Genomic DNA, 23,307 nt, shown 5'->3' on the forward strand with positions numbered 1-23,307 from the left:
TGGACATCTCTTGGTATTTCCTTGGGGAAAAAAAATCTCACCTTTCACCAAAGTATCTTCTAAATGGTTTAAAGAGTTAAAAAAAAATCAAGTATAAAGAAAGCTATGTGAAATTACAATTGACCACTGTAGAGGAGGCATGCCTTTCTAAGTTTAAAAGTAATAAAAGAAATCAACATGTCTGTGTAAATAAAAATGGAAAACTGCGAACGGAAAAAATGCAAAAATAAAAAGGCAAACAACAGTCTGGGGCAAAATATTTCTAACAAATAGCAAACATTTGTTTTCTGACGTTGGGGCTGTGGATAGTATTTTCTATTTTCCGTGTTTTCACTATTGTGGTTCTGTAACTCCTCCAAGAAGTATCTATATTCATTTAAAAAAGAGAGGACGAAAAACATAGCAGTTTTGCTTTTTCTGAAATAAATGAAACTTGCAAAACTGGCGGTTCAAAGAAGTATTGAGATAAAGGACTTCAGAACAGTCAATAAATTAAAAAAACTCGATGCTGCCTCTACACTATATTAATATTGAATTAAAACAAAAATGTTAAGTTTTAAATTACTTTACTTTCTTCATTCCAGAAAGAAAACACTCTTGCCACACAGATCATGTAGTTTTCTTCTCCTCTGGAAAGCAAGCAAAGAATACTCTGGATGGTGAAGCAGGCACAGAAACACTCTAACAAACTAAACATGGGGTTAGCATCTTCATAGCCCTTTAGCTAAACAGATGCTAACCAGGGAAGAGACAAGAAAGTGGAGATTTTGATTTGACGATCAAGCCAAAACAAAAGCCCCATCGTTCCTTGCACGGACGGCGCTGCTGGTTATGAGACACGATGGGGTCCAGTGGGCTCCTACAATTTCCATTTCTCTTCACTGTGAATCTGTTTTCCCAGTTGTAACGACTGCGTGAATTATTCTGCGAGGGCGGATCATTAATTGAATCCCCTACTAGGCTGCCTTCAGGAACCGAGGAGCCCAGAGCTGGATTAGCAGCAGGGGAGCTTACGGTTTACGTGATTAAAACGATGGAGTCAGGTCGGGAAGAATGTCATTATTCTCCTTAGTGTCACTCAGAGACAGGGAGGCTAACCATAGGGTGCCCACCCCAGGATGGTCTCAATAGGTTTCATTCGACAAGGCACATCCAGTGGAATAAAAATGCTGCAATTCACAGGAGATCCTCTGCACGCAGGGACGCCAAGCCTGCGATCTGAGAAATATGATTGTCTGGTTTTTGAAGAGGCAAGGCTATTGGTGCTAATGAATCCTAGCAGCTATTTCCAAGGATGGGAATAGTCTGCGAGCTGCTTAAGCGCCATCCAGCCACTGGCTTGCAGAAGAATGCTGCCTTCCTCCATGTCAACTTGCTACCCAAGTTATCCTTTAAACCGCAAAGCAATTCTATCAGTCTGGCAGGTCCTGGTTAAGCATATCCCTGCTGCTCCCTCAAGGCTCACTGGGTATCCTCTATGATGTGCCTAGCAATGACGAGGCTGAAGGGAAACGGATTGTCCAGGGAACGAAGAAATCTCTAGTTCTCTGATCAGCCGACAGGCTTAAGCTCTATCCCAATTTGGATTTTCACAACTGATGGATGAGCCTTCCTGGTCTGGTAGCTCTTTCATAAGTCACCTTCTCTGTCCAGGTCATGTAGTGTTCCCGTGCCATCACTACAGTGATAAATACTTATCAAGTCACCAGTCACAGCCTCAATCAGTATTTGTTATGATGGTCGTCAAGTGGTGATTTTTCTAATTTTATGATTCCTTTTACAAGTGTTACTTGGCATTCTATTCTAAGGAGGAGATTTTTTTCTTCTCTCTTTGTTTGTGTCTGCCAGTATTTTATCATTTTTCGTTTTGGTCCTCAAATTGCCCCAGACTTGGCTAGTGGGAGTGCTTTGGGGAAGGGCCTAAGTACTTTTGACATGTTCCTGTAATTCTTAGAGCAATCCTATCTTGAGACACAAGATGTTCCAGGTTCTTTCCTGAGATCTTTTCCATCTTCAGACCCATAACTGGCCATTTCTCTAAGAAATCCTGGTTCTTTTTATGGGGAATGATGCTTTTATTTAGAAACCAAGATCTGGGTGACAGGTTTGCTCATTACCACTTCGTATCATTGATTGCAGGCCCTCCCAGCAGACAGAGCAGAAGAAATATATCAATATCTACTTATTCATCCATCCATCCATCATCTATCTATCCATTCATTCACTCATCTCTCTATCATCTATCTGTCAATCATCTATCTTATCTATCTATCTCTCAGTCATCTATCTTATCTATCTATTCATCTATATATCAATCACCTTCTTATCTGTCAATCATCTATCTTATCTGTCAATCATCTATCTTATCTATCTACTTATCTACCCATCTATCTATCAATCATCTGTCTTTATCTATCTACCTACCTGTATATCTATCTATCTATCTATCATCTATCCATCTATTTATCTTTAAAGCCATGCCTTCTTGCTGATGCCTCCAATATACCATTGCAGGGTTCACTCTTGCCTCCCTTCTTTCCATATTTTTAACTTCCTTTTCAGATAATGACAAACCTGACTCCCATAATCCACAATATATTTACTTGCTTCTTCCATGCTGGAATATGTAGAGGTTTCCAAAGTGCTAACCGATACCCCTGAGAAAAACAAAACTTATAGCTAGAGTTCAATTTTGTCTGCTCTTTCTGTTTCTGGCCTAAGGACACAGAGTGAAAATTTTGTGCTGGAATGTTGCTGGGGTTTGTTCTCCCTTCTCATCCTTCAGTGTAGTTATGGTATTCATTTGAAATCACCTTAATTCATTTGAAATTAAGTTCGTTTGTTTCTGTTTGTACTTCATTGTTAGTTTTCCTGTTCTCATTCTTGTTGATTTTAACTATATGAAACATTAATGTGGTTCCAAAAGTCAGAGCTAACTCATGGAGACACTCCCTCCTCATCCTTTTCACCCCATTCTCTGGAGGTAACCAATGCCATTAGGCTCTGGCTTAACCTTCCTGTGTCTCTTTTTTGCACAAATGAACAGATGCACGTAGATTTTCTTATTCTTCCTTTTTTTTCCTACCCAGAAGGTGGCATAACTTAGTCCTCTTTTGCACTGTGCCTTTTTTTTTTTTTAAAACCTTAATGTCTCCTGGAAATCCCTTCATATGGAGATCTTGACATTCTTCTGTTCAGCTACATAGCACTCTAGCATGTGGATGCACCATAATTTCTTCTTCCATTCTCTTAGGTCTGAGCATCTAGATTGTTTCCAGTTACAAACAGTGCTGCAATGAGTAACTTGTCTTCATATGTCAAATGGCTGGATCAAAAGGTGAACCCAGACGTAGTCTTGTTAGACATTGACAAGTTCCCCTCCAAGTGGATTGTATGAATTTGCATTCTTGCCAGCAACCTAGGAGAGAACGTATTTCCTCCTAGTTTAGCTAATATATCATCATACTTTTGAATTTTTGTCAATCTGATAGATGAGAAGTAGAATCTTGGTGTAGTTTCTATTTGCGTTTCTCTTACTATGAGTGGGAGTGAGAATACTTTCATGTTTGTTGATCATTTTCATATCTTTTTATAAAATAGTCTGCTGTCTTTTGACCATTCTTCTGTCAGGGGTTTGGTCATTTTCCTCTCAGTTTCTAAGAATTTTTTATATTAGAGATATTACCCTTTGTTTTGATAAATGTTGTGAATATATTTCTGAATTGTCATTTGTCTTTTAGCTTTATTTATGATGATTTTTTCTGTGCAAAAAATTTTTTTTTATATTATGGAGTCAAGTTTATTACTCTTTATTGTGTTGCTTTTCCATTTTGTGTCATAGAAAGCCTTTCTCTGTACTAAGGTAAAAAGAATTCATGCACGTTTACAGATAGTATGTCCATGGCTTTATGTTTTTACATTTAGATCACCAATCCATTTGGAATATTTTCCTTGCATATCATGAGAGGTGTGGGCCTGATTCTGTCTTTTCCCAAATGGTTCCCTGGTTCCCCTAACGCCGTGTATTAAACAGCTTGTCTTTGCTCTGGTGATTTGAAACACCATCTTTACCATATACTAAATTTCCATGTGTACTTAGGTCTATTTATGAATTTTTGCCTCTATTCCACCTTTCTGTCTATTCACGTCCCGTACGACACTGTTTTACTTACAGAGGCCTCACAGAAGGCTTTCATATCTGGAAGAGCTAAACCCTGTGATGGATTTCTTTCTTGTCTATGATTTCCTCGTTCTTCTTGCATGCTTAATTTTACACATGAATGTGGCATCAGCTTTTCTAGCTTCATAAAACTGCTTGTTGATATTTTTATTGGAATTTTGATGAATCTACAAATGAACATGGAGAGAACTGAGATCTTTACGATATTGAATCATCCTATTCAAAGCCCATCTTATTATCCGTTTCTTCAGATGCTCCTGGTGCCACTGTGTTAAATTGGGTCTTGGGAAGCAGACATGGAAACAGAATGCAGAGTGGAAGAGGTTTCTTGGGGGTAATGTTTGAGAAAGTGACTAAAAATAGTGATATGAGTCTATTGGATGCAGGAGAGAAGGGGGTGCTGATGCAACAAGAAACATAACAGAAAGCCAAGAGCAAATTAAAAGTTGATAAATCAGAGCTGAATGCTATGCACACAGTATTTAGACATATGGGATAACCATCAGAAAAAAGAACAAAAAGTCAAATGATGTTGCCTCTGGCACAAGAGTTGGTGACAAAGAAGTGGAGCAGGAAAACATTGCCTTTCACTAGAACTCTTCCGGAGTTCTTTGATTTGTTTAAACCATGCACAGATTTTATTTTGTTAAACAACAAATCAATTAAAGGCATAAATTCTAAGCAGATTGATAATGATCATGGACAATCCGATAACGGATAACCCTTCAGGACCCATGTGATAGCACTGTTGGAATGAATGTCTAAAAATGCCAGGAAAACAGAAACGTTGAAAATGGAGAAATGAAGGAAATGGTTAATTGGGAAGCTGGTTTAAATGCCAAGAATGAAATTTATTCCTCGCATCAGTGTTCTAAAGTGAGAGGGGGATTTGTCAGCCCACATCAGCTGGCTTCTTAATTACATCCTTGCCTATCCAAGACCCTTGGAGGCGTCAATCACCCTTATCCATGAAGTCATTCCCAGCACAAAAAGTCCATTATTTAACTAGCATCCTTTGTTTGCGAAGGCTCTTTCTAGAGTTGTCAGCGGACAAAACAACCAGTTAACGGGAAAAAACCCGCAGTTGTTCAAACAGCTGCTTTGTTTATAATTGTTGTGCTTGTTATTTTTTGAAGCTGACGAGTTACTTTGATGTCAGGTAGCTGTGGTCTCAGAATCTCTAAGTGGCTTGAAGTCAAGCGGCGTCGGTGGAGCTCGGCAGCTGCAGCTGGCGCTGTGGGAATCAGATGCTCCCAGTTGGAGGGGCAGCAATCAAGGAGGCTCAGACGTAACTCAGAAAGACACTGTGCAGAACCACAAGGGCCATTTAATAACCGTCCTCTTTCCTAGTAGTGTCAATCTTCTTATAATTTACTCCAGGAAGAATCGTCGTCTGAAAGTTCACGCTGAGTGGAGGGTGACGATTAGCTGAACATACCCATCTCTATATTCCAAATACGTGCACTAGATTTATTTCCAGCGCCAGCATCAGTTTGCAGTGCCCTTCTGGAGTACAGTTTGAGAAGGATTTGGCTTATTTCACTTAGTATAATGTTCTCCATGTTGTTGCAACGTTAGGACTTCTTTCTTTTTATTTTACTTTTATACATAAAAACTGTACATATTTAAAGTGTACAATGTGATGATTTGATATGCATATACGTAGTGAAATGATTAATAGAGTCAAGCTAATTAACGTATCTCCTTACATAGTTACCATTTTTTTATCAGAGCACCTGAAATCTACTCTCTTAGCAAATTTCAAGTGTTCAGTATAGTGTTACTAACTATAGTCTTGATGCTGTACGTTAGATCTCTAGACTTACTCATCCTAGATAATTGCAACTTTGTATCCTTGGATCAAGGATGTTCTTTTTAAAGGCTGGATAATATTCCACTGTAGGAAGACAAATACTGCATGATCTCACCTATTTGTGAAATCTAAAGTAGTCAAACATAGAGGCAGAGAGTAGAATGGCGGTTGCCAGGGGCTGGGGGAGTGGTGGAAATGGGGCGATGTTGGGTAAGAGGTACGAAGTTTCAGCTATAAGGTGAATAAGTTCCAGACATCTCAGCTTCAGCAATGTGAATATAGTTAACAACACTGTATCATATACTTGAAATTTGCTATGAGGGTAGGTCCTAAGTGTTCTTACCACAAAAAATGAAAATGGTAACTTTGTGAGGTGATGAATACATTAATTAGCTTTATGATGATTACTTCACAATGTATACGTATATATTTTTTTTTTTTAAAGATTTTATTTTTTCCTTTTTCTCCCCAAAGCCCCCCGGTACATAGTTGTGTATTCTTCGTTGTGGGTCCTTCTAGTTGTGGCATGTGGGACGCTGCCTCAGCGTGGTTTGATGAGCAGTGCCATGTCCGCGCCCAGGATTCGAACTAACGAAACACTGGGCCGCCTGCAGCGGAGCGCGCGAACTTAACCACTCGGCCACGGGGCCAGCCCCACAATGTATACGTATATTAAAACATTAAGTCATATGTCTTAACCATATAAATTTTTATTTGTCAATTATATCTGCTATGGTCTGAACGTGTACCCTCAAATTCCTATGTTGAAATCCTAACCCCCAAGGTGATGGTATTAGGAGGTGGGGCCTTTGGGAGGTAATTAGGTCATGGGGGCGGATCCCTCGTGAACAGGATTAGTGACCTAATAAAAAAGACCAGAGACATCTCCCTTGCCCACTTCTGCCATGTGCAGATACAAGGAAACATCTGCGACATGGCAGGGGGCCCTCACCCAACTGTGCTGGTCCCCTGATCTTGGACTTCTAGCCTGCATACTGTGAGAGATAAATTTCTGTTGTTTATCAGGGACCCAGTCTGTGGCATTTTGTTATAACAGCCCGAATGGACTAAGACAATTCTCCAACAAAGATGGGGGAAAAAAAAAGGAGAAGATTTGGATTTGGTCTGTGTGGTAAGCCTGTCCCCGCCCTGGTCCCCTGGAACCTGTGAGTATGTTATCTGATGTGGGAAAAGGGGATTTGCAGGTGTGATTAAGGTTAAGGATCTCGAGACAGGGAGAATATTCTGGATTATCTCTGTGGGCCCGATGTAAACACATGAGTCCTTAAAAGAGGACGAGGAAGGCAGAAGGAGGGGTCAGAAACATGGCAGCATGAGAAGGGCTTGACATTCTGATGCTGATTCTGAGATGTGGGTGGTTACATGCAAGGACCTGAGAGAGGCCCCTAGTTGCTAATGGTGGCCCCAGCTGAGAGTCAACGAAGAAATAGAGACTTCAGTCTTACACCAGCATGGAGCTGAATTCTGCCAAGAACCACACCAAGCAAAGAAACTCCCCTATAGTCTCCAGAAAAGAATGCCACCTGGTCACCACCTAGATATTAGCCTAAGAAGACCCATGTTGGGCTTCAGACCTACTGAAGTGTAAATTAACACATCGATGCTGTGTAAGCTGTTACATGTGTGGCAATTTGTTATCTCAGCAATAGAAAACCAAAACAGTCAGGGCCACATTTAGACTCAGACCAAACAAGCAGTGATGGATTACTGATGTCTGCCAAGGGTACAGGACTGGGGAGTCCCAGCACAAGGGTTAGACATTTGTCACCAGATGGAAAGCGTCCATCAATTGCCCAGTGAGGAAATGAGTGATGTTAACCAGGAAACAGAACAGAGAAGGCACCCAAACTGAGAAGGGCCTGCCTAGAGAGCTAGTAATTAGCCCCCAGAGAACCTCCAGTCCAGGAACACCCAGCCTGCGACCGAGGGTGGGGCAGTAAGAGGAGGAGACCAAGATTCAGTTTCAGAACGATTTCAACATTCCACACTGGAAACTGACGATAGTGATTTTAATTTGCATGGACTTTTTGCTCAATAAAGGAAGGGGACGTGGGGTTTTGTTGTAAGATTCTGGTGCAAAGATTTCTAATGTGGAGTAAGAAGGGAAAGAAGGGCAGTGGCGCCACTAACCATGATTTCAACCAGTGAACCCGAGGGAGAGCAGAGGGTGGGCGCCCCACAGCTCTAATGTGACATCTTGACTCCAGCCTCCCGGCAATGCCAGCTCTAAGTGGGCCAGGCACCTACACACCTGCTGTTGGATGCTACAGGAACGGCTGGGAGGGCTGTGGTTGGCCAGGAACAGAAAAATGGCCTCTGGAGTTCCACAAAATCCCTACCTAAAAAACTGCGGATGGAAACATTCACCCCATAAATTTCCTTAACTTGGTGTAGGGATCAAGCCAGGTGCAGCTGGGACCTTGACACCCAACTGCCCCTGAACACACTGTGTTATTATTCCACAGTGGCACGTTCCAGTATTCTCTCCTCAGTCCACCTGTACCTTCAGAAAGGTAAGCTTTCTCTTGGCCTATCTCTTCCAACTCATCACATTAAGGGAATCGCCAGAGGTGGAGCCCTGAGCCACCTGCCTCCCTGCAAGGTAAGACTGCGCATTGATCTGTAAAACTGCAGATAAGGTCTACACTGGTGATCGATATGCATCAATTTAGTCTTCCATTGATGAAGAGAGAAAACAATGATAGATCATAGGCCTAAGATTGCCAATCATGAACATCATCCTCCTCCGATGAAGGTGAGGTACCACAAGCAGGAGTAAGTCTCAACAGATGGTAGGGTAGGGTGGGTACTGTTCAAAACCAAATTAATGATTCAGAAGAATGAGTGGAGAAATTCTCTTAAGACATAAAAGAGAAAAGATTTTAAAAAACCAAAAAATTTATCAAAGAAAGGCTAAAATAATATAGAAGACAGACCCAGGAGATGCAATGCCCAAATAGAAGCTCCTCTCTTAGGACTGTTGAAAGAAGCTGTCCACTTGGCCATATCTTGGTGTCATATGTGTGTTTCTAATACAGACGATCCTACTTGATTTCGCTAAGGGAAAAAAAGAGATTATTTAGAATGAAAAAATATAAGGTTTTTGTTCAGCTTCTCAATTGCAATACAAAATGAAAACACAGATTTTTAGAGGGTTCCAAGGAAAAAATTATGACTCTGGACTTTTATTCCCATACTCATTATTGCTCACTAGGAAGGCCCAGTTATTTTAAAATATTTGAGGACTCAGAAAATATACCACAGTGGCTCATTATAAAAAGATTATTCAGGGAAGTAAGAAAGCAGGACGAAAAACAAATCAGAATAAAAATGTCACGAGAGAGGGGATAGACTATAAAAGAAACAGCGTAAACAAGGAAGCTTATCTCGTTGATTAGTATCTAAAAGTTTTTTGATAAGGTAGTGACGACAGTTAAGGCAATTTTTAAGAAAGTCTACTTCATAAAGAAACGTCAGTCTTGAAGTAAAAATCAGGTGATTTCCATAGAACCTGAGGGTGGGGTGGGCAAGGAGTGTGGGGGGAGGGGAAAATGAGGACTCAAAAGCATGAGAAAGATCTTATCTTTTGAAGAGAGGAAATTATTAATATTTAATTCTTCACATTAGAAGAAAAATATAGTCTTTATATACGTATTTGTAAAGGAAAAATGTCAAGAGAACGCATGCAGGAATTCCCACTTTCTTAAACTATAGAAAAGACAAGCAAAGCTGCATATCAAAAAACTTGAACAATTCACCAGGTCAGGAATTGAAAAACACAATTAAAAAAAATCCAGCAAATAGGAAACACACACACACACAAACTCTGTAATAAATGCCAATTGAATAAATTGCCTTGTCGAAAGACAAAGAGTTTTCACATTGGTCACAAAAAAATAAAAATTTGGCTACATGATATTGATGAGGAATCCATGAAAAGGTCAAAGAAGTTCCGGTAGAAAATGGCCAAAGATACATGATACATGGGGACACATATATATGTAAAAATAAGGAGCAATATTAGCATCAGAGTAGAATTTGAGGCAAAAATCATTAAAAAATAAAGAGATTTTTATATTAATAAAAGGTACAGTCCCAAAACATCTGTCATATAAACCTTCATGTACTGGACACAGCTGTCTGCTATAGAAAGCGTTATGAGAATTAAAAGGAGAACCTGGTGACAGCTCTGCTGGAAGAAAACATGTCATTCTCACCACAGGACAGATCAAATAGCAAAAGGGTGCAAGCCCTTGAGTAATACGATTAGCAAGCACACAAATACATAATGTGCAGTAATTAGTTAACTCTATCAAATTTTATTGAACACCTGCTTTTTGTTCTATACAGGGAAATTAACACTGAATAAGACAAACATTTCCACGTTCTGCAAGTTGGCCATGTCGGCCAGATCTGTTCCACAGGCCAGTGTCAGGAGGCTAGGAAATAGAGTTTTGGGCACTAATGGCCAGGGCTGGGTACATAATTTGCAGGGCCCCCTGCCAAATAAAAATCCAGAGCTTCTTGTTCAAAAAGCAAGGGAAAATCTTTTCTTTTTTCATGTGGTCTCTCTACCTGCCTTGGTGTTTTTTATCTGCTATCTAATGTCAGAGATAGGGATGCTCCTGAAGTAAGTGCAGACACTCACTGGTGCCTGGGTCCTGTCCCCTGACTCCATGTATGAGGTGCACCTGCTGGCCTTTCCCACGCCTGCCCAGGTCTCCAGTTGCAGTTGCTGGGTGGGGGGAGAAGGTGGCTGAGAACTCGTTGTGGGGAGGGGTGGGGTGCGGAAGGTAGGGGAGGTGAGCCCAGAATCTAAGCTCCCAGCGCATGCTCCCATGTCCCGTTGAACTTCTTTCACAGAACACAAATTCAAAAAGAAAGTTATTAACAATTTTAAGATAATAAGCACACAGAATTAAACCCCAGGTGGGGCCCCCTTCTCAGGGCACCTGTGTGATCACAGGTCCATGAAGCCAGCCCTGCTTATAACCTCCGTGGTGGAGGCACGCAGAGAGAGGGGCAGGAAGAGACACCAGGTGGGTGGCCCACGGTCTCCGCCACGGTGTCATACGTGAAAGGAATCAGCCTGGATTTTCATCAGCACAGCAAGCTGCTGAGTGACTCGACTGGGCTTTGAAAAGACAGTGTGAGCGATTCCTTCCACTCTTCCGATATTTTCAGCCTTACTTGTTTCATTGGGAAAAAAAAAAAAACCTGTGGAGTAGGTGGAAGAGTAATTTTGCCTAGAATATCTAACAGGAGATATAGATATGAGTGAGGCAGACCCCTCCTACTCTATGTCATATGTGGAAGTCTCTTGCATCATCAGAAATACCTTACTGCCAATCTAAAAGTATATTTAAGGAAATATTAATGTATATTAACAAGTCCTTTTGAAATTCCTGAATATAACTTGAGCTTCCCAACTCTGTCCACATCAAGTCGTTGCGCCTGGGACGGAGAGCTACCAGGGTCTCCACAGAACAAGGAGAAGGCAGCTCCATCTAGTTGTGGCTGTGTTGACCGGAGAGCTAGACGGGGGTTCAGCTTTGCCCCTGGGATTTCTGTGGCTCTAGGCTTCTAGGATTTTTAAATTTTTCTTTCTTCTTTTCCTACCACTGGTTCCACGGTACCTAGACCAGAGCCTGGAACATAAGTATCGATAAACGTTTGTTGAATGCCTTCACGAATTTATTCAGAATTCTTACTTAGGTTTCATAGGGTAGTTTATATTCCTGATAAATAAAGCCCAAATGGAAGGGCCGACGCCTCGTTAGCCAATTCATTTGAAATTCTTAGACGGGTTTTTCTTTCCCCTGTTGTTTTGTAATAGGTGAATATCATTTACTTTTCCAATTGTTTAAACATGCAATATATTAGGAGTTCTTGTTTATTTCCATTCTGAGTTGGGCTGAAAAAATTACTTTTAACTGCGGAATTACGAAGAGGTCAAGTCAGGCATCTTAGACACTTGGTCTGAGAGCCCTGGTTTGGATTAAAGCTGAGGGCTAGAGGTCAGAGCGGGAGTCCATAACCCAAGTACTCCAACACTTCAACACCCAAGTAGTCTTTCGTTAGGAGGATGGGTAGCAGGTAGCGTGGAAGAACACTGGCCGTATGTCCTTCCAGCATGCAGTCAGAGATGAATACGAATAAGATGGAGAGCTCTGTTGTTAAGCCTGGAGACTTATCTATTAGGCAAAAGTCAAAGAATGCCATTGAAACCAGTATGCCCAGTTTGCACAAGCTTGGGGTACAAAGTCACCCTTATAATGAAACCCCAAATACCGTGCCAAGGGCTTGCTGTCCCTGATGTGGCTCATACAGGGGCCCTTTCATCCTGAGTGGGTTCCGGACCTGAGTCAGTGGAACAGGATTTTGGATATGGCCTTGGCTCAGAGTCCTCCCCCACTGCTGGCCAGGATGGCAGCTATTCCAGACTGGCCCTATCACTTCATGGCCCACTGAAGATGGGTGTGCCAGCTGTGGAGTCATTGCACCTGGGACGGAGAGCTACCCAGGGTCGCCACAGAACGAGGAGAAGGCAGCTCTATCTGGTTGTGGCTGTGTTGACTGGGGAGCTGGAGGGGGGTTCAAGGACTAGGAAGGGGCCTGAAGCAAGATTGTTCTGATACGTAAAGTGTGGTAGCCCTGTGGTGAAGTGCTTGCCCTGCCCTCCTTGGCTAGCCAGGAAACATGTGCAGACAACCCCATGGAGAAGGGGTTCTGCCCCTCAGCTCTCCCTGGGCTCCACTCGTTGTGGTCAATGAAGGCAAAGTCCAGGGTTTCCATAGATTGAAGGGAATCTGCTAGACTAAGTGGATAGAATTCCTCTTCCCTCGGCACAATACCCAGTAAGATTGCATCAAGCTTCAGTTGTTCTGGCCCCTAAATCTTAAAACTGGTCTTCTTTCTTTCTCTCTCGGATCTTTGTGTTAGACTGAGTCATCCAAGAGGCTAATGCCAAGGTGGGATTAGACATGCAAAGGATTCATCGTGGGGTAACGCTGTGAAGGATAAAGGGGAGGGACCGAGGGAGGCAGGGAGAGCTGTGGACCACTATGGAGATCCTACCTCCATGGAAAGAGACAAGGAAGGAAGCAGTCGTCTCAGACTGCAGTGCCATTCCAAGAATGGTTTGGCCGGGCTGACAGGGAGTCTTTGAACCAGAAGTCACCTGTGGTAAGAGTTGCAAATCTGGTAGGAATGGCCTTGAGTTTGTAGCCCCACAGTGATCAGGCCTTGAGTGGGATCAGCCTGCAGGAAGCGTGTCCTCTACAAGAACGTGGCAGTGGATCCAGAGAGGTGGCATCTGGGGCTGTCAGTCAACTATGCCCCCGGTGGTAGGAGATGTCAGCAGCTGATTTCCGTGGCTGCCTCAGCGCTTATTGCAATTTCTTGCATCCTGGCGTTGGACAGAGCCATCGTGGTCTAAACGTCAAGCTTTAAGAACTTTGAAACTCACAGGTTCTCTGTAAATAGACGCAATTTTGGAGAGCGTGATTCAGGTGACCCAGGATGATCCCACCTCCTCATACTTGCACTCTCATGTAATTCCTTCCTCTTGAGTGTGGGCTGGACCTAGTGACTTGTGTATAGCCAACAGACTATGTTTATAAGGATGGGATGCTGTTTCTGCAATTAGGTTGCAAGGGACTGTAACTTTTGTCATGCTAACAGATTTGCTCTGTGTTTACTCTCCCTTGTTGCCTTTGAGGAAGAACCATACAGAGAGACCTATGTGGCAAGGATCTGAGGGCTACCTCTGCTCAACAGCCAGAAGGAAACCAAGAATCCAACAGTCTGCAAGGAACTGATTCCTGCCAACAACCGTGTGACCATGGGAGGAGATCCTTCCTCAGTCAAGCCATCAGATGAGACCCCAGCCCGGCCTGACACCTTGATTGCAGCCTTGAGAGACCCTGAGCAGAGGACCCAGTTAAGCTGCGTTCAGACTCCTGACCCATAGACTCTGTGAGATAACAAATGTATGGTTTTTTTTTTTTTGAGATGTTAAATGTATGATCGCTTGTTACACAGCAATGGATACTGAATAGAAGGGCTTGGTCCACCTTTGACCAAGAGCATCTAAATCCTGAATTCCCTGGATTTGTTGGAGGAAGGTTATCAGACGGCTTCCACCTTCAAAGTGTGAGGGCCAACCCTGATTCTGACAAGCACTTTTCTTATGCAGCATGGAGTTAATCATTGGCTATACAAATAACTATGCAAAGCAAATATCCTTGTTATCATATTGAAGTTCTGGGAGCAAATGCGAGATACGATTGGGAGTAAATCCTGTTAAGATTCTGTTAATCAGTCACGCTTGGCATGTGTTCAACTAAGGAAGAAAGCCTGCTCCACAGGCTGAGTGTGCAGACAAGGAGCAAAGTCGATGCATGTCAGCAAAGCTGAAGAAATAACCAGACCAGAACCCTTGAGATCTCCGAGCCAGGGAAGGAGGCTCCCCATGTCTAGACAATTCTTTGCTATGATTTTGTAGACAACGTATACCTTTGACTAGAAGATGATTCATCCCTTTTATGAAACGTATACATTTCGAGAAAAGCGTGGCTTCCCGAAGATCTTTTAGAGAGTAAAACCCTATAATTTTCAGGAAACATCCCAGATAAAAAAGTCTGTAACCCAATTCCTAAAAATAACTTGATTTCAACTTCAGAACTATCATCTCCAAAGTTTTCATTCTTAGCAGGAATTAAAGATGAGAAAAGGTGAGTTCAGAACATCGACTCTTTGTTCTCCAAAAAGGTGTCCATGACAGAGTGTGTATATGGTAAAACCTGCATTTTTTGTTCTTGCTGTTAGTGACATAGGGTGGATTCAAACCTATGGACAGCAGAATGGAGCTCTGCCTCGTCTTTCATAGCATCTTCCCACCTTGGGGTGCTGTACCAGACGATGCTCCACTGCTGTTCATAGGGTTTTCATGGCCAACGATTTTGGAAGTGAGTGGCCGGGTCCTTCTTCCTAGTCTGGAAGCTCTGCTGAAACCTGTCCACCATGGGTGACCCTGCTGGTATTTGAAATCCCAGTAACATAGCTTTCAGCATCACAGCAACACACAGCCACCACAGTGTGACAACCAACAGACGGGGAGAGTGGTCCCATCATGAACCCACGCCTTGGCAGTGAGAGCGCTGAATCTTAACCCCTAGACCACCAGGGCTGGCTAAAACCTGCACACAAGTGGGATAATGTGTGTTGTATAACGTGCTGGCACTTCTTAGCAGAAACCCCCACAAAAAACTCCCACATTTTCTTTACTAAAGAATTATTTAAGTGCCCCCAGATTTCTTTGTTGAATACAGCAAAAGGCCCAGAAAAATCTTTGATCCCTTCCTGTGCTTCCATTGAATGCTCTTGCTCACCCAGGCACAGTTTCCGTGAATTGATGTCCTTATGGAACAGGTCTCCGAGTAAGAGATTTGATCGTTTACCTACACGTTCAAGAATGAAGCAGAGGAAAATGTGGGAGCGTTAGGAACCCCTGCGAAAATCTGAAGGGAGCTGTAGACACTCTCTTCAGACAAAGGCACGTTCACACAGGCACACGTTTTGGAATGAAGTTTTTAACGTGTTCTTGCTCTCTGTGAACTTCAGGGTCTACGACCTCAGGGCGGGAAAACCCCACATGAGAGAATGTCTTGCTCCTGGTTCACGCCCACTTTCTACGGTGGCCCTTGGGTTTATCACAGAAGTTCATTAAGACACCAGGAATATGTGCCCCTTCATGTCACTGGGCTTTATTTCACAGAGTAGTTTCTGGGCTAAATGACCTCAGACTGGCCTGGACATGGCTTGTCGAGGCAGTTGGAGGAGGGTTTTCAGACTGTCCCAGGCACTACCTCTCTCCCTTCCTCCTACCCTCCCTCTCCTCTCCCATCCTCTCTCCCTTCCTCCCTCCCTCTCTCCCCTCTCCCATCCTCTCCATTCCTCCCTCCCTCCCCTCTCCCGTCCTCTCTCCCTCTCTTCCTTCTTCCCTCCCTCCCTATCTCCTTTCCTTTTTTCCTTCTGCCCCTCCCATCCTTCCTTCCTTCTTCCCTCCCTCCTTCCCTTCTTCTCTCTTCCTTCCTCCCTTTCTTTTTATGCTAATTAATTTATTATGCAGATCTACCTAGAGAGAGAAAATATTCCTTATATTTATTTCATGATTATATTGTCCAATTTAATAACTATTCATCATTGTAAATTAATAAAGTGACATTGTGGCTGCACAGATTACCTACTGTGAGACTGATTTTTTAAATCTTTTTTAAAAATCAATACACTTTATTTTTTAGAATAAATTTAGATTTATAGGAACATTGGGCAGCTAGTACAGAATTCCCATCCCCCCTACGCAACCCCCAACAGAGTTTGCCTTGTTCTTAGCATCTTATATCAGTGTGGCGTATTTGTTAAAATTAACATTTCAATTACATTACATTACAATCACATTCAATTACTGGTACATTATTAATTAATGTCCGTAGTTTACATTAAGGCTCACTCTTTGTGTTGTACAGGTTTATAGGTTTTGACAAATGCGTAATGTCACATGTCACCCAGGTAGTTCTACTACCCCCAAATATCCTACGCTGCACCTATTTATTCTCCCACCCCTGGGAACTGCTGATCTTTTTACTGTGTCTATAGTTTTGCCTTTTCCAGAATGTCATATAGTGGGAATCCTACGCTATGTAGCCTTTTCAGACTTCCTTCTTTTACTTAGAAATACATATTTAAGGTTCCTCCATCTCTTTCTGTGCCTTGTTAGCACATTTCTTTTGTTGCTGAGTAATATTCCATCGTGTGGATGTAGCACAGATTGGCTAGCCATTCATCTGTCAAAGGGCATCTCAGTTGCTTCCAGTTTTTAGTGACTATGGGTAAAGCTACTAAAAAAATTTGTGTGCAGATTTTTACATTTATATGTTTTTCAACTGAGTGAAATACCTGGGAGAGTGATTGCTGGACCACACGGTAAGAGTATGTTTAACTTTGTTAGAAACTCTCACACTGTCTTCCAAAGTGGCTGCACCATTTTGTATTCCCATCTGGAATAAATGAGAATTTTGGTTGCTCCACATCCTCACTAGCATTTGGTGTTGTCAGGTTTTTGGATTATAGTCATACTAGTAGGTACATAGTGGTATCTCATTGTTTTAATTTGCAATTCCCTAATGATGTATGATGTCGAGCATACTTTCATATCCTTATTTACTATCTTTATACTATTTTGGTGAGGTATCTGTTTAGATCTTTTGCCCATCTTTTTTTGCAGAGGAAGAGTCCCCCTGAGCTAACATCTGTTGCCAACCTTCCTCTTTTTGCTTGAGGAAGATTGGCCCTGAGCTAACATCTGTGCCAATCTTCCTCTATTTTGTATGTGGGGCGCCACCACAGCATGGCTGCTGACAAGTGGTGTAGGTCTGCACCCAGGAACCAATCCCGGGCCATGGCAGCGCAGTGCACCAAACCTAACCACTAGGCCATGAGGTCAGCCCCTTGCCCATTTTTTAATTGTTTTTTTTTTCCTTATCACTGAATTTTAAAAGTTCTTTGTACATTTTGGATACCAGACCTTTATCAGATATGTGTGCTGCAAAGATTTTCTACCAGTCTGTGGCTTTTATTTCCATTCTCTTAACAGCCTCTCACAGAGTGGAAGTTTTTAATTTTAAAGTAAAACATCAATTTTTTTTCACGGATCAAGCTTTTGGTGTTGTATCTAAAAACTCATCATCCAACCCAAGGTCACCTAGATTTCCCCCTACGTTATCTTTCAGAAGTTTTATAGTTTTCCATTTTACATTTAGGTCTATGATCCATTTTGGCACAAGATCTGTGTCTAGATTCATTATTTTGTATATGATGCCCAGTTGTTCCAGCATGGTTTGTTGAAAAGACTATCTTTACTCCATTGAATTGCCTTTGTTCTTTGTCAAAGATCAGTTACCTATAGGTGCCAGCCTGGTGGCGTAGTAGTTGGGTTTGCGCACTCTGCTTTGGTGGCCCAGGGTTCATGGATTCAGATCCCCAGTGTGGACCTACACACTGCTCATCAAGCTATGTTGTGGTGGCATCCCACATACAAAATGGAAGAAGATTGGCAATGGATGTTAGCTCAGGGACAATCTTCCTCACCAGAAAAAAAAAAAAGGTCAGTTACCTATATTTATGTTGGTCTATTTCTGGGCTCTCTATTCTGTTGCATTGATCTGTTTGTTTATTCTGTCACCAATACCACACTGTCTTGATTAGTGTAGCTTTATAGTAAGTTTTGAGGTCGGATAATGTCAGTCCTTCAACTTTGTTGTTCTTCTTCAGTATTGTGTTGGCTCTCTGTGTCTTTTGAATTTCTACACAAACTTTAAAACCAGTTTGTCGATATCCACAAAATATCCTGCTCCTCATGAAAAATTTGCCCTGGGGTTACCATCCATTGTTGATTCTTGTCTGATCCAATCTTTACCGTGATGATTGCAAAACGATGATTTTTCAATCCAGCTTTCCCTCCACAGTCGCCAACTGGGTCTCAGCATTTTCCTGTGAGCAAGAGAGCTCCCATCTTGTGTAATCTCTTTCTTGCTGTCTGTGTCTGTCTCTCTGTCTCTGTCTCTCTCACACACACACATCAGTATGAATTCTTGTGTCCTTCAATGGTTTATAATTCTTTACTGTACTTAAGTATTTTGGTACTAAAATTGTCCCAGATTTGACCAGTGGGAACCCCTTCAAGCTGGCTCTTGTATCCTTGTAACAAGTCTCCATCGTTTCTTCTTTAAGCATTTCCTTAGTGTATGTATAGGAAGATATTCCAGGCTTATCTTGGACCTACCCTACTACAGCTCTGGAATCATCCATTTTTTTGAGAATTCTGATTTCTTTTAATGGAGGATGGTATTAGAGACCAAGATCTGAGCATCAGGTGCATAAATTCCCATTGGGATGTCTTTGCCTCTTGACCCCTGGCCCTTTTCAGCTGAAAATCTAAGAATACACGTACACATATTTCTTCCTTTTCATAGGGGTCATGCCATGTTTGCATTCCCCCAAGCAATGGATGAGAATGGCTGTTTCCTATAACTTTGCCAACAGAGTGTATTGTCAACCTTGTGAATTTCTGCCAATCCGATGGGTGAGAAATGGGCATAGGGGCCATGTAATTCTCATGGAAGAATTTAGGCTTTCTGAACTAACAAGCTGGCAGCAATGAGCTAAGACAAAAGAATCCGAAAGCTCAGGAGTGAAGTAAAGAAAATGCCTCTTATGGGCTCCGTTCTAGAATTTTAAGAATAATGCATAAATAGATAATCTCATCTCACATGCACTCAAAGGAGAACAAAGGTTTTGGAGGATGACTCACTGACCCGATGTAATACAACCACGAGGCCACTTGTGACAGCAAGTTCCCTGTGGTTGCCTGTAACCAAAGTGTGACTTCCTCCAAGATTCCTAATGTTTCTGTGGCTGGCCACTGAGGTTGGGGTGGTGTCATGGCCACACACATTTTTTGTTTTGTAGTTTTTCTGGTATGCCAGGTTATGGTACAATATCATGTAGAATTTAATACTCCCTGGTCAATCCACATTCTTTCCATCATGCAAGCTTTTTAACATAAAACAAAGAATTCAGAGATATCCAGGAGGAAGTTTTCCTAATAAATATCCAATTGTACCAAAATGATGAAAGAAATATCATCTTAAGTAGCTTTCAGTTGACACAAAAGAAGAAAATGCTACTAAAATAATGTTAGTCACTGGTATTTAATGTCGGGTTACTTTTTCAAATCCTACCCACAGTCTCATCTGAGGAACCCTTCTCCCCATCTCTAGTGAGGTATGTGGTACAGGAGGCATTCTTTTCCCACAGCGTGGATGAGGAAAGAGTTGGTACAGATGGAGTTAGCGTCTCTGTCCTAGTTAAGTCACTTGGTAAGAAAGCCAGGTGTACGTGTTCTGGTTAGCACTCCCTCCACCGTGTAATGCAATTCAGAAAGAAATGGAGTTGTTGAAAAAAGAAAACCAGGGATCAGAAAGAGAGTCAGGCTACAGTGGGATATCAGCCAAGTCAAATCACCTCTTTGGGTCGCAGTTTCTTCATTTTTCAAAGAGGGAGAAGATTAGACTGCAAATGGAGGCCCAGGCTTACATGGATAGAGGAATAAAATTATTCTTATTCTGGCATGCAATTCATTCATTCACTTAGTACATTTGACTGTCAAAACTGGATTGCAAGTCATTGGCATGTGGTTTGTAGAGACCCCCAATGGGCATCCCGAATGTTCGCTTCCATTGTGTCTATGAGTAGCAGGAGATAAACTACCTATGAACTTGGTACCACATCTCCCGAATTCTACTTGAGCAGCAGACACAGAATTATTCAAATACTGGGCAAAACTCCCATCAGCCTGTTTTTCAGTTCTCTGGTTTACCTCGCTGGATTCACTCAGCCCTGCAGAGAGATTTGCATTTCCAAGCTGAGTTTTTAAATTTTTAAAGTAAGGTGCTGTATCCCTTCAAAAGTTGGCAATCTATGACCACGAAAGCAGAATGGATTATTGATGGAGTCTGCAGGAAAGAAAAATATCAGTTTAATTTAGAGAGTGAGGCATTTTGTAGACAACTGGAGCCCCAGGATGGAGAAAGGCTTCTGTTGTCCTCTGGCGTCAATTCCACAGGAATTTGACAAGATCTTACTGGTGAGTCTTTTGTGGGTGTCGTTGGAAAGCGGTCACTGAGCATGTGTATCCAGTTAGCCATTACTGGAATTGGATCCACATATGCAAGAACAAGAAGGCTACAGCACTTCCAGGTGAGACATTTAAAAAGAAACACATTCAACTAATGAAGCTCTTTGGTGCCCAGGAAGAATGGATTTATTAAAAGGTGGCAATAAGATTGACTACATCAAATGGAGTAAGGAGAGTCTGAGAGGCAGACAGACCTTCATCTATAGCTCCATTCATGGGCTGAGAGTAGAGGAGAAACTGTTATTTGTAAAACAATATTTTGATTTTCCTCAAAGTCGTCCTCCATTTAAAGTAAACTGAAAACAAAGCAGGAGGATGGAGAAAATAGGGCAAAAATGAGAAAAAAAATTCTGATTGAAATGAAGTTTTAAAGTAATTTTTAAGCAGTTGGAAAAACAAATCTCATTTCTCAGTTTATGAAAACAGAAGAGAGGGACATAAATAATGATGATAAAAATAAATCTGCTAAGTGAAAATATGTTAATTACGGAAATATACTTAGCAAAGAAGAAAAAAAGTGAAAACATAGAAAAGTCACCTTAAAAATAGTAACTGAGAAATGGGAAAGCAAAAACACAGCTAGAAGCTATCTCTGTAACCCTTCAGTGACTTCTGAGTAGGCAAGAAGTTTTACTATCAACCGTTTTGTAACAAGACATTAATAATGCCTGTGTTTTGCTCTTTACACCCAAGAATGTCAATGTAGGTTTCTGTCATAATAAAGTGTAGCAACTTGCCTCTGAGCTTCCACAGTTCTGGACCAGAAACCTCAGTGAAGCTGATGGGGTCACTGGTTACCAAGAGATCTGGAGGACAGAGTGGGTGCCATGGCAACCTGTCATTATCAGTACAGTGAACACTTGCTCCCCTTTATGAGCGATCAAGGCAGGGCTCCTGTCTTTAGGTACAGAGAAGGGGGCAAAGGGTCAAAAGGAAGAGAACTTATACTCCCTGAGTACCTGTTCTGTGTCACCCACCACGCTGGACACTCTGCCCACATTATCTCGTTTAATCCTTCCCTGTGCCCTGAGGGATGGTGACCATTACCTACGCTGGGATTTGAGGCTCAGGGACACTGAGAAATCTTCCCTTGGAAATGCAATTGGAAAGTGGCACAACCAGTATTTGAAGCCATGATCGAGAATGTCATCATATATGATACGGGCTGAGTTGTGTCCTGCCCCCCAAATTCCCATATTGAAGTCCTGACCCCCAGCACCTCAGAATGTGACTGTATTTGGACATAGGGTCTTTCAGGGGCTAATTAAGTTAAAATGAGTCTGTTAGAGTGTCTTCTAATCTCGTTTGATTGGTGTCCTTATAAGAAGAGGAAATCTGGACACACAGAGAGTTACCAGGGACGCCTGCACAGCGGGATGACCACGTGAGGACACAGTGAGAAGACGGCCATCTACAAGCCAAGGAGAGAGGCCTCCGAAGAAACCAGTCTTTCTGGCACCTTGATCTGGACTGCCAGCCTCCAGAACTGTGAGAAAATAAATTTCTGTTGATTAAGTCCCCCGTCTGTGGTGTTTTGTTATGGCGGCCCAAGCAAACTAATACATTCTCTGATATAAAAAAAAAATTATCAACAGATGCTTGTCCTATGTTTTGTTCCTGTTGATTAAAAATAAGTGGCAGAATGGTTTTGAGTTAGTCAGGGCTCCGTGAAGCTCACAGAAGATCTGCAGAGGTCAAGGGCCACCTCAGGGTGGAGGGAAGCCCAATATGGCAAAAGGTTCTTCTCCCGCCCTCCCACCCTCCAACTCCACCCCATCCCACTGCCAGCTTCAACCACAGCCTCTTGTTACACAGGTAATACTAACCAGGAGAGAGATGTGCTCTATAAAATGAGTCACATTTATGATTCTGAGATTTGGAATGTGTTCATGCATAGTTGAAAATATTTTTAGTGTTAAAATCTGTTGGCTAAGACAAAATACATTGATTCCATAGAATAAGACAAATTTACTTTGATTAACAAACACATGCGTTGGTCACGACGATATTTGGACACCTAGAAGTGACAAAGGGGAAGAGACTGAGTGGTTTTGATCCTGAGAGGGAGGGAGAGCCTGGGGTGAGATGGAGGAGTTTCCATAGGACTGTGGTTGGGATCATGGAACAGGGAGCTGGCTGGGAATAGAGACAACGCATCAGCCTTCTTGTGGGAGAGCGCTTCGGCCATCGTGCCTTCCTGACGTCGTTCTCCTGCCAATGGGATAGAATCTATCGCATCGTCCCATCCTGGGTGCCCTGGGAATACAACTGTCCTGCTTGCTTTTGCTGCATGCAGGGACCCCAGACCCAGAAGAGCATGGAGTTGCCAGAAATTCATCTGCCTTGACAACTCTCTCTCTCTCCTTGCCACCAGGAAAGAGGGTTGAGCCTGCTCAGAGGGAGCGAGGCTGGGGGTTTGCAGATGGGCATGTCAGCATTCTAGGTCAGATTCTGTTTTCAAGCATCGCACCAAGACTTCAGGAGAGGGAAGAATTATGCAGTTTATGAATTTTAAGTCTCTGTTTGTAGTAAGTC

Source organism: Equus asinus, chromosome 19 (genome assembly GCF_041296235.1).
Source record: "Equus asinus isolate D_3611 breed Donkey chromosome 19, EquAss-T2T_v2, whole genome shotgun sequence".
In the NCBI taxonomy this organism is placed as follows: domain Eukaryota; kingdom Metazoa; phylum Chordata; class Mammalia; order Perissodactyla; family Equidae; genus Equus; species Equus asinus.